This window comes from Stegostoma tigrinum, chromosome 10 (genome assembly GCF_030684315.1).
Source record: "Stegostoma tigrinum isolate sSteTig4 chromosome 10, sSteTig4.hap1, whole genome shotgun sequence".
In the NCBI taxonomy this organism is placed as follows: domain Eukaryota; kingdom Metazoa; phylum Chordata; class Chondrichthyes; order Orectolobiformes; family Stegostomatidae; genus Stegostoma; species Stegostoma tigrinum.
In genome coordinates, this window is record NC_081363.1 from 95,921,589 (window position 1) to 95,936,356 (window position 14,768).

A 14,768-nucleotide genomic window follows, 5' to 3' on the forward strand; every position below is an offset into this window, starting at 1 on the left:
ATTCCATGCGATTTAACCTTGCAAACTGGTCAACCACATGGAACGTTGCTGAATGCCTTGCAGAAGTTCATATAGACAATTTCGCCTGCTCTGCCATCATCAATATTTTTGTCACTTCTACAAAATAACCAATCAAGTTAGTGAGACATGATTTCCAACACACAAGTCGTGTTGAATATCTTCAATCAGTCCTTGCCTTTCCTCATATGTATGTCCTGTTCCTCGGAGGCCTCTCCAACAATTTAGCCACCACTGATGTAGGGTTCACTAATGCATAATTCCCTGGTTTATTCTTACCACTTTTCCTAAATAATGGCACCACATCACCAACCTCCTGTCTTCCAACACTTAACCCATGGTTATAATTGATACAAATATCTCAGCAAGGGGCCCAGCTTCCCACAATGTTCTGGGATACAGCTGCGCATTTCCCAGGAATTTATCCATCTTTCTGCATTTCAAGATGCCGAGTACCTCCTCCGCTATAGTATGGGCACTCTTCAAGAATCATAATGTATTGCTCCAAGATTCCAAGCTTACATATCTTACTCCATACAATATCTGATGCAAAACACTCACTTCGGATCTTACCCTTTTCATCTGGTTCCATAGATAGACTGCCTTGTTGATCTTTAATGGGCCCTGTTCTCTCCATTGTTACTGATTTGTTGTTAATGAATTTGTAGAATCTCCTTGAATTCTTATTAATCCTGGTTCCAAAGCTATCTCATGCCCTTGGTAAATCCCATTGTTCTGGAAATGTTCATGACCTCTCCATCTACTTCTCTCCACTTCTACTAATTTCCAGTCATTGTGACCACAGTATTTCACCTTTCAACTCAGATCCTAGTTGCTGAACAGTTCAGGTGCAGTCCATATCAAAGGTTCAGTTCCTTCCTGTCCCAAAACCAATACCAGTGCCATAGAAAATGGAACTCCGCCTTCCTGCAACCCTCCTTTCATGACAAACTTACTTCCTAAGTTGTCTTTTCTTTTCTATACCAATTTACACGTGGCTCGGGTGATTACCTGGTGATTATAACAGTTGAGTTCTTGCTCTTTAATTTTGTTCCTAATTCCTAATATTCCCTATGCAGGATCTCTAATTATATAACGAGACAAAGGATTGATTAATTGAAAGTATCTGTGACATGGATCTCAGATCACCATCAGATCAGTCCCGAACTTATTAAATGATGGAGCAGGTTTAAAGGGCTGGATGGACTCGGGATGGAGAAAAAAAAAGACAGCTCTGCTTATTCCCCTTATGTTTTACATACCAGGCGACTGGCATTATTCTGAAACTGCAATTTGCCCAAAAAGTTATCTGGAAAGTTCAATAAACAACATCATTCTGAAAATTCTACAAGTGACATTTTCTGAAACATTCCATAACTGACTCTCTTCAGAAGATTCTATATCCATATGGAGTTATTACAAAGGCAAGAGAGAGAGTTGAGTTGAGTTTGATGAAAGATTATCACTGTGAGGCTGAGTAGATTTCATGAGATAAGGTGGACTGAAGGCCCATTGTGATATGGATCTTTATGACTCCATCTCATTTTGTACGTGGCATTTTCGGGAACATTTTAAAAGCAACATTCTCTAGAACATTCTATAACCGACCTTCTGCAGAACATTTTATAACTATCAGCCTCTGGAACATTATATTACTGGCATTCCCCAGGCTAATCTTTCACCGCCATTCGCTGGAAAATTCTAAAACTGACATTCCCCAAAACATTCTGTGACTGACATTACCTGTGAACGCCCAGACGTCAGTTAATTGAACAAAAGATAAATTCCTCAAGGAAGAGATCCCATTCCAGGGAGAGGAAGGAAACGTTGTTTCGAAGTCCCCCGCCCCCCCAACTGCCCACAGTTAGTTAAAGAGGTGAATAAGTTTTCCCTGAGTGGCATTTCTTCATTACTGAGGGTCGACCACTGTTTAGACCAAAAGACAGAAATTTCCAACCTCATTTTTTCTTCAATTTTCCTTCGGGACAGCAGTGTTTTCATCCTCTATATTTCAAACTACAAAGAAGTGACCTCTGCCTGCTATTGAGCGATCAATTGTGTAGGAACGCTCGAGAAACCATTCGTTTTTATGGATGAGTGCCAATGTGTTTGAAGAGGGAGGTTTTTTTTGTGCTTTATGCCACATTTTTGTAAATAATTCAGAACACACCATTTGCTATTTCAGCCCGAATTTCTTTAATAAATCTCTGAATACAGCGACACATTTGAAAATCGCACTGGATCCTCAGCTAAACTGGTAACATTGCCTCCAGGCTGATGTATAATTTATCTGTTTTCTTTCCCCACAGTTAACGTAGTGACAATCTACGTCCTGCATTATAAAGATTGTGGATTGTCTCCATGTGTCAGACGTTACCTGGGGGCGATGGCAGTGGCGGATCTACTGCTCATTATCCTTGATCTGATATTGAGACACATTCCCATTGTTTATCCGGAACAGTTTTATTTCCTGAAGTCCATCCGCGTGTGTAATATCCACGCCGCCCTGCTTTATGCAGCCACTGACTGTTCTGTCTGGTTCACCGTCACTTTCACCTTGGATCGATTTGTGGCCATTTGTTGCCAGAAGCTGAAAAGTAAATATTGCAGTGAGAAAACGGCGGCTGTGGTTCTGGGATCAGTGACTGTGCTGAACTGTTTAAAGAACATTTTCTGGTATTTTATGCTCACAGCATGGTATCGGCTGGTGAATGCCCCCTGGTTTTGTCATGTAAGAGGTTACGTTTATACCTCTGGTGTCTGGGTCACAATCGAGTTCCTCCATCACATTCTGACCCCGACTCTCCCATTTCTCCTGATTCTTCTGCTCAATGTTTTCACCATCAGACACATTTTAGTGACCAGCAGAGCCCGCAGGAGACTCCGGGCTCACACCAATGGGGACGGTCAGTGTGACACAGAAATGCAAAATCGAAAAAAGTCCATCATTTTACTGTTTCTGGTCTCGGCCAATTTCATCCTGTTATGGTCAATGTTAATGGTGTATTCTGTGTGGAACCGGATGTGGTACTTTGGATATAACTCTGTGTATCTAGATAGCTTTGTGCAGGAATTGGGCTTCATGCTGCAGCTCCTCAGTTGCTGCACAAACACCGCGATTTATGCGATGGCCCAGACTAAGTTCAAGCAGGAACTGAAGAATGTGCTGAAATATCCCTTCACCCAAATTCATCAATCAATCAAATTCACTCATTCATCAGTCCATCCAAGATTTTCTGATTTCAGTGCAATGTTGCAGCAATGAAGCACCATGTTGCTGAGCTAGCAGACTGACAGTAGTGCTGCTTTGTGCAACCTTATCCCGCAGGGGTTTACTGTGGCACATTTCAATGTTTCTGTCAAATTAGGAGCCACTGTGTGTGTTCAAACTTTGCAAATTCTGCCTGATGGAAGAGGGTGTTTTGAGAGCCTTAGCAGGTGGCGTGGGTCTTCGATTATGCTGGCAGATTTTCCCCGGCAACGAGATGCGTCATGACGTTAATGAATGGAAGGTTGGCTTCTGTGATGGTCTGACCTGTGCACACAACCTTCAGTAGTTTCTTACGGTCCTGACCAGGCTAGATGCTGCACTTGGATAGAATGCTTTCTAGGGTGCAGATGCACTGAATCTCCTAATCCATTTCCTCAGCTTCCTCAGGAAGAAGAGATGCTGTTGTGCCTTTGCAGGTTTACCAGGATGCTGCTTGGATTAGAGGGTATGGCCTCGAAGGAGAGGCTAGAAAGACACAGTTTCCTGGCTACCATCAGTTCTGAGGAAGAGTCACGGGATCGGAGACATTAACTCTGTTTTCTCCTCACCAATCCTGCCAGGTATGCTGAGCTTTTCCAGCAATTTTCTCTTTCTCTTCTAGATAAACTTGGGTAGTTTCCTCTGAAGCAGTCGAACTGAGGGGAAACTTGATAGAGGTCTGTAAGATTATGAGATTTATAGGTACGGTTGATATTTCTAGGAGTTTAAATAACTAAAACCATGAGATGTGTTTTAAAGGTTGATGGGAGGGGGAGGCATGTTCAAAGGAACTGTGAGGGGCATGTTTTTTTACTCAGTGTGGTAGGAGTGTGGAATGTGCTGGCAGGTGTGGTCGTAGAGGCAGATGAGATAAGGGTGTTTAAGAGAATTTTACATACACACACGTTTGTGTAAGAAATAGAGGGAAATGTTCCAGGGGCAGGCATGAGGGATTAGTTTAATTTGATGTTGTGCTTGGCGCAACATCTTGGATTGAAGGGTTCGTTCCTATTCTGTATTTTTGTATATTTATGTTCTATCTCTCTTGCTGTGCTCATTTCTTTTTCCTCTGCCTGCCCCCTCTCTCTGTATTCCTCTCTCTCTCTCTCTCTGTCCCATTCTCTACCTGTCCCTCTCTCTGTATCTCTGCCTCTCTCTCCATCTCCCATGAACTCTCTCTGTTCCCCTCCCTGTCTCTGCTCCCTCTCTCCCCCTCTACACCGTCTCACTCCACCACCATTCCCATCTCTTTCTTTTCCTCAGGTCCTCTTTCTCACCCACCACCATCACCACGACGCCCCCCCCCCCCCGACCCCAGTCCTGTCGACAAGTTTCACCCCATCTATCCCTCTCTTTCTGTGCCCTCTCCCCTCTCTAACTCCTGTCACATCTCTCTTTCTCTCCTCATCTCTACACCCCTTTTTCTCCCACTGCCCCATCCCTTTCCCACTCCTCTGCCCGTCTCTCTCTGTATCTCTCTCCCTCTGATCCCCTCACTCATATTCTCCCTCTGTCACACCCTTCTCTCTTCCTCTGCCGTCCCTCTCTCTCACACACACACACCTCACCCATCCGTAACACTCTCACTTTCGCTCTCTGTTCCCCACTCACTATTGATCCCTCTCTTGATTTCCTACTCTGTCTCTTAGCACTCTCCCGCCATTCCTCTCTGTGCCATCCACTCTGTCTGTCCCTGTCTCCAATATATCCTTCACCCTTCCTCTCTCTATGTCTCTCTCTGTCTCTCATTCTCTCTGTCCTTCTCTTTCTATCTGTCCCCCATCTGTCTCGCTCTTTCTGCCTCCCTCCTCTCTCTCCCTCCCTGCCTGCCTCCCTGTCCCTCTCTGTCCTTCTCTCCTCATCTGTTCCTGGCTCTCTCTGTCTACCCTTCTCCCCGTTCCCCTCTTCCCTCTCCATGATTTCTACTGGACCACCCCAAGCTGCCCATGCCTGCTTACAAGATGGCAGACAGAAGCTAAGCAAAAATTAGTCAGCCTGCTCACACAGTGAAGTATAATTGTATCCTTGAACAGAACTGCTAGAAGGAAATAAACGGGCACTGTCTGTTCCCATCCCAGACAGTTCTGATAAAGGGATGCCTCAGTACAGGTAAATGACCAATTCCAGCTTTATTAATGAAAGAATGGTTGCCACAGTAAATGAATAACATCATATGCTAGATTAGGTCCTTAAGCAGCTAAGGTTATTTCCTAATAAATAGTCGCCTCTTTGAAGCTACCAGCAATATTAAATAGCTTTGATCTAAAACTGCTCTAATTATATAAGTTGGTTTCAAGACACAATCAGAATATAATACATTCCTTAAGAACATTTAAGTTCAGATGTGAAGGTTAACTAGCCTGAGGAAATGCCTTCTCTTATGCCCTCACAATCCATAAATTATGAAATGCTGACTGTAGAAGTAATGGTACAACATTACACTTTTAATTACCTTTATAACAGAAGTTAACCTAACAGCAATTCGTTAAACTAACTGAAATTTTTCTTTTTTATATTATGAAATTGGGAGAATGGGAAAATAAAAGGAGTAACTGAATGTGATGAAAGACTGTACCAACATACAACAGATAATAGATTTCAAATTGACCTGATCGATAAACAAGTCTGAGAAAGACCCAAAGGAGTATAATCATTAAACTGTTTGAATGCAAATGAATGGGATGCACAGAAAGATTATGATGCTGAGAGATGACAATGTCTTGCAAACAGCATAAAATCATGGAACCTGGGGCTGTCTGCAGAAGTGTCCACCAGCTGTCCCACAGGATTGGTGTGTTTAGATTGAGTGGGGAGGTCAGTGAATATGTTGCACTTGATTACTGTAACATAAGATATGTAAAAAAAATCTGTATTTCTTTGTAAGAGCAGAGGGTGTGTCATTGATCCATCCTCCAAAGCCAGTTTCCACGAAGATCCTTTGGCTCTCTCCCTCTGTCGACCAGTCTCTGCTTGAATAAACATCTTTCACTTTTTGAATCTTGCCTCCTTCTGAGTTTTGACCCCGTTCTAGAAAATGCTCCTACAGATTGCCGCTGTGAACAGTGTTACATTGGGCCATGATCTGGGTGAGAATCTTTAATTACCACCCTTTATAACTAGTTTGGCAATTGGTGGGTTTCTTCTGTAAGCCAGAATGCCCTTCTGCTATTTTGCGAGAACACACAAAATAGTGGAAGGGGATCACGGCACGAGTACGTCTGGCCTCATGTGAGAATGCAACATAACACAAGAACATCTGAAGTAATATGAGAATGTGAAGGACAGCGCAAGAATGTGTGAAATAATGTCAGAAACTGAAATAAGGAACAGGGGGTTGTGAGGCCCTGCCTGCAAATTAGGAGAAAAAGGGAGGGTTGAGAGTCCTGGCACAATCACGATTCAAATAAGTAAAGAGAAGGTGTGTGTTTCTTTGTGTTATCACGCACAAAATAAGCGAGGAAAGAAGCAAATAAGAAAAAATGAGAAAAAAATGCTCCCAGAAATCTGAAGAGAAGTGCAAGGTAGAAAAAGGGCAATTGTCTGGGAAATAGTAAAACAGTAAAATTGAAGCAGGCACTGTTGTGAGAGAGTCTGATCAAGTGGCAGGGATGGATTGTGGAAAAATATGTTGGGTCCAGATCAGTCCATTCTGCAGAGCTTGTTTAAAAAATTGGAGAAACATGCTGAAAGAGCTACAGTGTCCATGAGTCAGAACGAGAGAGTGAGTCTTCTCTCTGTACTAGGTCATTCAATCTAGTAGAGGTATTACAAAAACAAAGTTGCTGGAGAAGCTCAGAGGGTCGGGCAGCATCTGCGATGGAGAAAGCAGTTAACATTTCTGGTCTGGTCACCCTTCCTCAGAACTGATGGTGGCTGGGAAAATGTAAGTTTATATGCAGAAGAAAGGGGAGGGGAATGGAGTAGGGAATAAACAATAGGATAGAGCCTAAAGAGAGAGAAAAAAAAAGTTGAACAGACAAAGCTTTGATCATGATTAGGCTGGGAGTGCGATTAGTTGTTATTGGGGACTATTAGTGGCCAATAACAGGCAGAGTGCAATGACAAGCTATGTGGTACAAGGCCTGGGGTGTGTGTGGTTGGGGGGCTGGGACACAGGAGAGTTCAGGCCCTAAAATATTTGAACTCCATTATGAGCCTGGAGGCCTGCAGGGTCCCCAAGTGTAAAATGAGGTGATTTTCCTCCAGCTTGTGTGCAACTTCACTAGAAGACTGCAGCAAGCCAGAGACAGACATGTTGGCCAGGGAACAGGGTGGTGTGTTAAAGTGAGAGGCAACAACTACTTCAGAGTTTCTTTTGCGAGCAGATCGTAGATGATCTGTGAAGCAGTCACCCAGTCTGCGCTCCATTTCCCCAGTGGAGAGGAGACCACATTGTGAGCAGAGAATGCAGTGGACGAGATTCTGGGAAATGCAGATGAAATGTTGCTTCATTGGAAGGTATATTTCGGACCTTGGATACTGGGAAGATAGGAGGTAAATGGGCAGGAGTTAGACCTTTACTGATTGCACGGGAAGGTGCCGTTAGGCTGTGGGTGTTGATGGGGTGAAAGAAGTGTGGACCAGGAAGTCCCAGAGGGAACAGTCCTTGCAGAAGTCAGACAAGGGAGGGAGTGGAATATACCACCTGGTGGTAGCATCTTGTTGGTGGTGGCAGAAGTGGCACTTGATAATCTTCTGGATGTGGATGCTGGTGGGACAGTAGGTAAGAACAAGGAACTGTGTCACTTATGCTGTAGGTAAGAGAAAGGTTGTGGGCGGAAGTGCAGGAGATGGGGTGGACCTAGTTGAGGGCCCTGTTGATAATGTTGCTGGGGAATCCTCAGTTGCGAAAAATGTGGAAATGTTGGAGGCAACCTTGTTGATGTTGGTTTCATCTAAACATATGTGAAGGAGATGGAGGAACTGAGAAAACGGGATAGAGTCTTTACAGGAGGTGGGACATGAGGACGTATAGTCCGGGTAGCTGTGGTAGTCAGTGGGTTTGTAATAGATATTAGTGGCCAGTCTATCCCCAGAAATGGAAACAGAAATGTTGAGGAAGGGAAGGAAGGAGTCAGAGATAGACCAAGTGAAAGTGAGGGCAGGGTGGAAATTGAAGGGGAAATTCATCAATTTTTCCATGTTTTCCAATTCCAGATGGAAGAGCGAAGCAGCACCGATGATACCATCAATGTATCAGAGAAAGAATTGTGGGTGGGGGTGGAATAGGACTGGAACAAGGAATGTTCCACGTACCCCGGGAAGAGACAGTCATAGCTTGGGCCAATGCGGGTACACATGGTAACCCCTCTGACCTGAAGAAAATGAGAGGAGTTCAAAGAGAAGTTGTTGAGGGTGAGGACAAGCTTGGCCAACCAGAGGAGGGTGGTGGTAGGTGGGGTTGACTCAGGTCTTTGCTTCAGGAAGAAGCATAGAGCCCTAAAACCCTGCTGGCGGGTAATGTATGTGTAAACGGATTGCACATCCATAGTAAAGAGGAGGTGAATGGAGCCCATAAACTGGAAGTTTTGAAAACGGCACAATTTATCAGATGAATCATGGATATATGTAGGGAGAGAAGGCTGAGTCGAGGTAGGAAGAGATGAGTTCTGCAGGGCATGAGCAGGTTGTAACATTGGGTCTGCCTGGGTAGTCTGTTTGTGATTTTTGGGAGAAGGTAGAATCGATCCGTGCGGGGTTGGGGGAGACAATTAGCTTAGAAGCAGAGTGGGTTGGTGGGGGAGGCGGGGTTGGGGGTGGGGGAGATCAACGGATGAAATGAGATCAGTAACCGTAGTGGATACAATGATGTGATGTGGCATGGTGTTTCATGGCCCAGAGGAAGGTAGGACGAGGCATCTGAGAGTTGGCGCTCAGCCTCTGCATGGTAGAATTCACTACACCAGACTATAACAGCACCTCCCTTATCAGTAGGCTCAAAGACAAAGCCAGGGTTGGATCTGAGTGCATGGAGTGTAGTCAGTTCAGAGGGAGGTAGGTTGGATTTGGTTTGAGGGGCAGCGGAATTGAGAAACAAAATGGAGCTTTGTGTTACAAAAGTCAGGTAGAAACATTGACTGTTCTCAGATGGCGCCACAGATAATGCTAGACCAGCTGAGTGTCACCATCTTTTTCTGTATTTTTTTGTTTCAGAATTCCAGCATCTGCAGTTCTTCAATTTTGTTTGCAACTTTTCCTTTGTGGCTTTAAACAGGTAAAGACCTTTGGGGGCAGAGAAATTGCACAAAACGTTCAAGGGCTGAATTGGGACGAGTTCAAACTGAACGAGAACAGTTTACTGAGACTTGAACACAACATTTTAGGATGAGGTAAAAGGCATTAGTGAGTATCCAGAAAATGAAAATACACCCAAGGATTAGTCCGGCAATGACACGCATTAGTTAAGTGGGCAGATTGGAGATACCAGACAAACACACATGTGGTTGTCAGGAGATCAGGGCTGGGAGCTAAATATCTAATAAGTATCTTTGAAAGATAGGCAGATGGAAAGGATGAAATACTGACGGAACTTGTGTAGAAGCCTCCTAACAGTCATCAGGATGCGTAGAAGAAAATAACTCAGAAGAAAAAAGTTACTATTGCAATTATCATGAGGGACTTCAATATGCAAAGAGACGAGGAAAAACAGCTTGGCAGCTGATTTCAAGAAATGGAATTTATGGAATTTCAATGAGATTGTCCTGGAGCAAATAATGGTTGCATTCAGAAAGGAACAGACAGTTCTGGATTTAATGATGTACAACGAGGGCGTTTGGATTAGAGGTGAAGGCAGTGACCATAAATATGACCTTCTTCCTCAATCAAGGATTCCACAACTCCATTGTCAATGGGACCCACAACCAGGTCCGACCTATCTCCTGCACTTCCAACCTTACCCCTTCTCTTCCCTCCCAGAACCTTGATAGTATTCCCCTTATCCTTACCTACCATCTGATCAGCATTCAGATCTAGAAGATCATCAGACGCTATTTCCTCCATCTCCAGCAAGATTCCACCACCAGACACATATACCCCTTCCCTCCCTTGTCCGCCTTCCGCAGGGACCATTCACTCTGGGGCACACTGTTCCACAATTCCTTCGCTCCCAACACCTCTCCACAGCCCTACAGCACCTTGCCCTGTAACCGGCGAAGGTGCAACAACTGCCCATTTACCTCCTCCCAACAAAATATCCAAGGGTCCAAACATACCATCCAGGTAAAACAAGGAGATTGTAAAGGATTGTAGGGAATTCAGAAATCATGAGTTTTGAGAAGATTTGTAGCTCAGGTTGAGGTTCTGGATGTGAGTTTGCTCGCTGAGCTGGAAGGTTCGTTTTCAGACGTTTCATCACCATTCTAGGTAACATCATCAGTGAGCCTCCGACAAAGCGCTGGTGTTATGTACCGCTTCCTATTTATCTGGTTAGGTTTCCTTGGGTTAACACATTGATTTGGAGCCAAACGGCTGCAGAATGCTTCGAGAACTAGACAAACACACACAAAAAAGATAAAAACATCGTTATCCTACCTGCAGACAAAGGACGCTTGACAGTCATCTTAAACCGAACGGACCACATTGAGAAAGCGAACGCACTGCTTGCAGATACTGACACCTACCAACAGGTGGCGATAGACCCGACCCCAAAACTAGAGAACCGAATCACAGACTTACTCAAAAAACTTCAAAAATATGGAGAATTAAACAAGAGAGACTTCCAAAAAATGAAACCAGATGGATCCAACACACCACGCTTCTACAGGCTACCAAAAATTCACAAACCAGGAACCCCCCCTCAGACCCATAGTGTCGCTACCTGGAACACCAACCTACAGATTAGCCAAGGAACTACAGCAAAGACTAAAACACCTAGTAGAAGACTCCCGCCACTCCATTCGCTCCACCCAAGAATTCCTGAACACCAAAGACACCAAGATAGAAGAGGATGGAATAATGGTCTCCTTTGACGTAACAGCCCTGTTCACATCCATCAACATCAACCTGGCCAAAGAAACACTGACTACACTATTAGAAGATCCGAAGACACATACAGCAGACACCACCAACCTCATCAGCAAGGACAACATCAGCAAGCTAGTGGACCTATGCCTCACCCCCCACTTCACTTTCAATAACAAAACCTACAGACAAACCAACGGTACACCCATGGGATCTCCGATATCAGGGTTCTTAGCAGAGGCAGTAATGCAGAGACTCGAACAAACAGCTCTGCCAATCATCCAACCCAAACTTTGGGTCCGCTACGTGGATGACACCTTTGTCATCACTAAACAAAACAAATTAGAGGAAACATTCAAGACCATCAATAATACCCTTCCTGGCATAACATTCACAAAAGATGAGGAAAACAACAACAAACTGCCATTCCTAGATGTCACAGTAGAGTGAACAGCCAATGGGGAACTTCAAACCAGCGTGTACAAAAAAAACAACACATACGGACCAAATACTGAACTACAGGAGCAACCATCCCAACACCCACATTCGAGACTGCATTAGAACATTATTCCAACGAACCACTACACACTGCAGCACAGAGGAACTACGCAGAGCAGAGGAAAATCACCTATACAGCGTATTCAAAAAGAATGGGTACCCTATGAACACAGTCTGCCGATTCCTCAGCAACAAACCCAAACAAACAGACAAAACGGGCTCAGAAACCATAACCACTCTCCCCTACATCAAAGACATTTCCGAAATGACTGCCAGACTGCTCGGACCTCTTGGCATCAGGGTAGCCCGCAAACCCAGCAACACACTAAAACAGCAGCTAATGAACTTAAAAGACCCTATACAGACAACAAATAAAACGAATACCTTGCAAGAACTGTGACAAACACTACGTTGGACAAACTGGCAGAAAGCTAGCCACCAGGATACATGAACATCAACTAGCCACAAAACGACATGACCCACTATCACTCGTATCCTTACATACAGATACGGAAGGACATCACTTTGATTGGGACAACACATCCATCCTAGGACAAGCCAAACAGAGACACGCATGAGAATTCCTAGAAGCACGGCTTTCCAACTCCTTCAACAAACACACTGGCTCCAAATCAATCTACCATTCCCTGAGAAAAAGAACAGGAAATGCCATCACCAACCCAAGGAAACCGAACCAGATAAATAGAAAGCGGGACATAACACCAGCACTTCGTCGGAGGCTCACTGATGATGTGACCTAGTATGGTGACGAAACGTCTGAAAACGAACCTTCCAGCTCAGCAAGCAAACTCACATCCAGAAATTATGAAGTCACATGCACTCACATGAGTACAATGAGCCATTTACATGTGGCCACTTATGGCAACATCTTGGGCACAAAGGTCTCTGGCTTCAACACAACTCAGGGCCCTACCATTAATTGTTTAAGTCCTGTCCTTGAGGAGTATATGTAACGTGAATAGCAGTTGTTGTTTCCTCAGTGTGGGAGATTACAAGAGAAAGGAGCATATTTTTAAGACGAGAGGAGCCACTTTCCAAAAAAAAAGGCTGCCTTTTTACACAGCATGATTTGTATGTGAAATGAACCTCCAATACAAGTAATGGATACAAGCACAGTTACAACGTTTAAAAGCGATTTTGATAAGTACATAAATAAAAAATGTTTGGAAAGACATGGGCCAGGTGAAGGCAGCTGGGACTCATTTACATTCAGAACATGGTCAGAATGGACTGGTTGATCGAGTGGTCTGCTTCCAAGTTGTCAGACTCTATGGCTGCGATTGAAGCTGACAGAATAATGAGAGACCTGGATAGATGGACATGGAGAAGATGTTTCAACGGATAGGAAAGGCTAGGACCTGAGGCCACCGCCTCAAAGTGAAGGGATGGCCCTTTGGAACAGAGACAAGGAGGCATTTCTTCAGACAGAGGGCGATAATTTTGTGCATCCCGTTGCCATAGAGGACTGTGGAGGCCAAGTCTTTGAATGTATTTATGACACAGGTAGTTTGGTTCTTGATTGGCAATGGGATCAATGGTTACAGAAGGTAGGTGAAAGGGGTTGAGGAACATATCAGTCACGATCAAATGGTTGAACAGTCTTCTGGGCCGAATAGCCTAACTCTGCTTCCCTACCTTGTGTTCTGAGGATTATTATGGATGACTTCAATCTGCACACAAATTGAGCAAATCAAATCAGCAACAAGGCCATATATGAGAAATTCCTGATGGTTTTTTACATCTATATATTGAGTACCCAAAGGGAGGACAGACCATCCCTAATGGTGCATTGTGCATTGGGCAGGGGTGGGTTAGCTTATTTGGGAGGATGGCTGATTTGTGATATGGTGTGATGCCAGCAGCACATGATCAATTTCTTTACCAGCTAAAGTGACCATGAGGGTCCCACCATGTTAACCCTGCCCATTGCCTGATGCGTAGTGACCCGAGGTTAAAGCACCATGAGTTCTCTCTCTCTCTCTCTCTCTCTCTCTCATTAAAATGGAGAGTGATCATGTTGATTCTGAGACTAGGGGCCAAAACTTTAATACAGGAAATTACAATGGTGTGAAGTGCACGCGGGCTAAGACGACTTGGTTAACATAAACTTAAAGGGGATAACAAACATCGAAAGAGCACTTGGGGGAGCTGCAACTGTTGGTCATTGCACAAAATAAAATGGGAAAGGTGACACTGCCATGGCTAATAATGGATGTTAGAGATAGTACTGGATCTCAGGAAGAAACGTACAAATTGGCGTTAAAGAGCAGCTGACGTAAAGAGTGGATGCAATTCAGATTTCAGCAAAAGACGGTTAAAGGATTGTTTAAGAAGGGAAAAATTAAAATAAAATCAAAGTGTAAGCTTGCAGGAAACACAAACTAATTGGAAAAGCTCCTAAAGGGATATAAAGAGAAACAGAAATGAAAACAAGTCCCTTACAATCAGGAACAGGGGAAGTTATAACATGGAATAAAGAAATGGAAAGACCAATTAACTACATATTTGGTTCTGTCATCACAAGTAATGCGATAAAAAATCCAAAAAGATTGGGAAAATGACAGCAAGTAAAGGAAATCAGTATTAATAGGGAAATGATGCTGGGAAAATTGATTGGATTAAAAGTCAACAAATCCCAGCACCTGATATTCTGCAGCCCAGATTACTTAAAGTGACCGGAGAGATAATGGATACATTTTGAAACGAGGATCTTGAATCTAATTTGAGGAAATTAATGGTTATGTTTCATAATGCTGTAGACTCTGGAATAGTTCCCATGACTTGAAGGGAGCTAATGTAACTTCACTCTATTAAAAAAGGAGGTAGAGGAAAAAAAGCATGAACTTATTAACCGGTTAGCCTAACACTGGAAAACAGTGACTGTTTGGACAGAATCGGACAGCATGAATTTACAAAAGGGAAATGAGAAACGAGAAATGAGACCTGTTTGTCCTTGTACACAAGTCACTGAAAGCAAGAATGCAGGTAGAGGCAGGAAATGAAGACCAAAAATGGTAGGTTG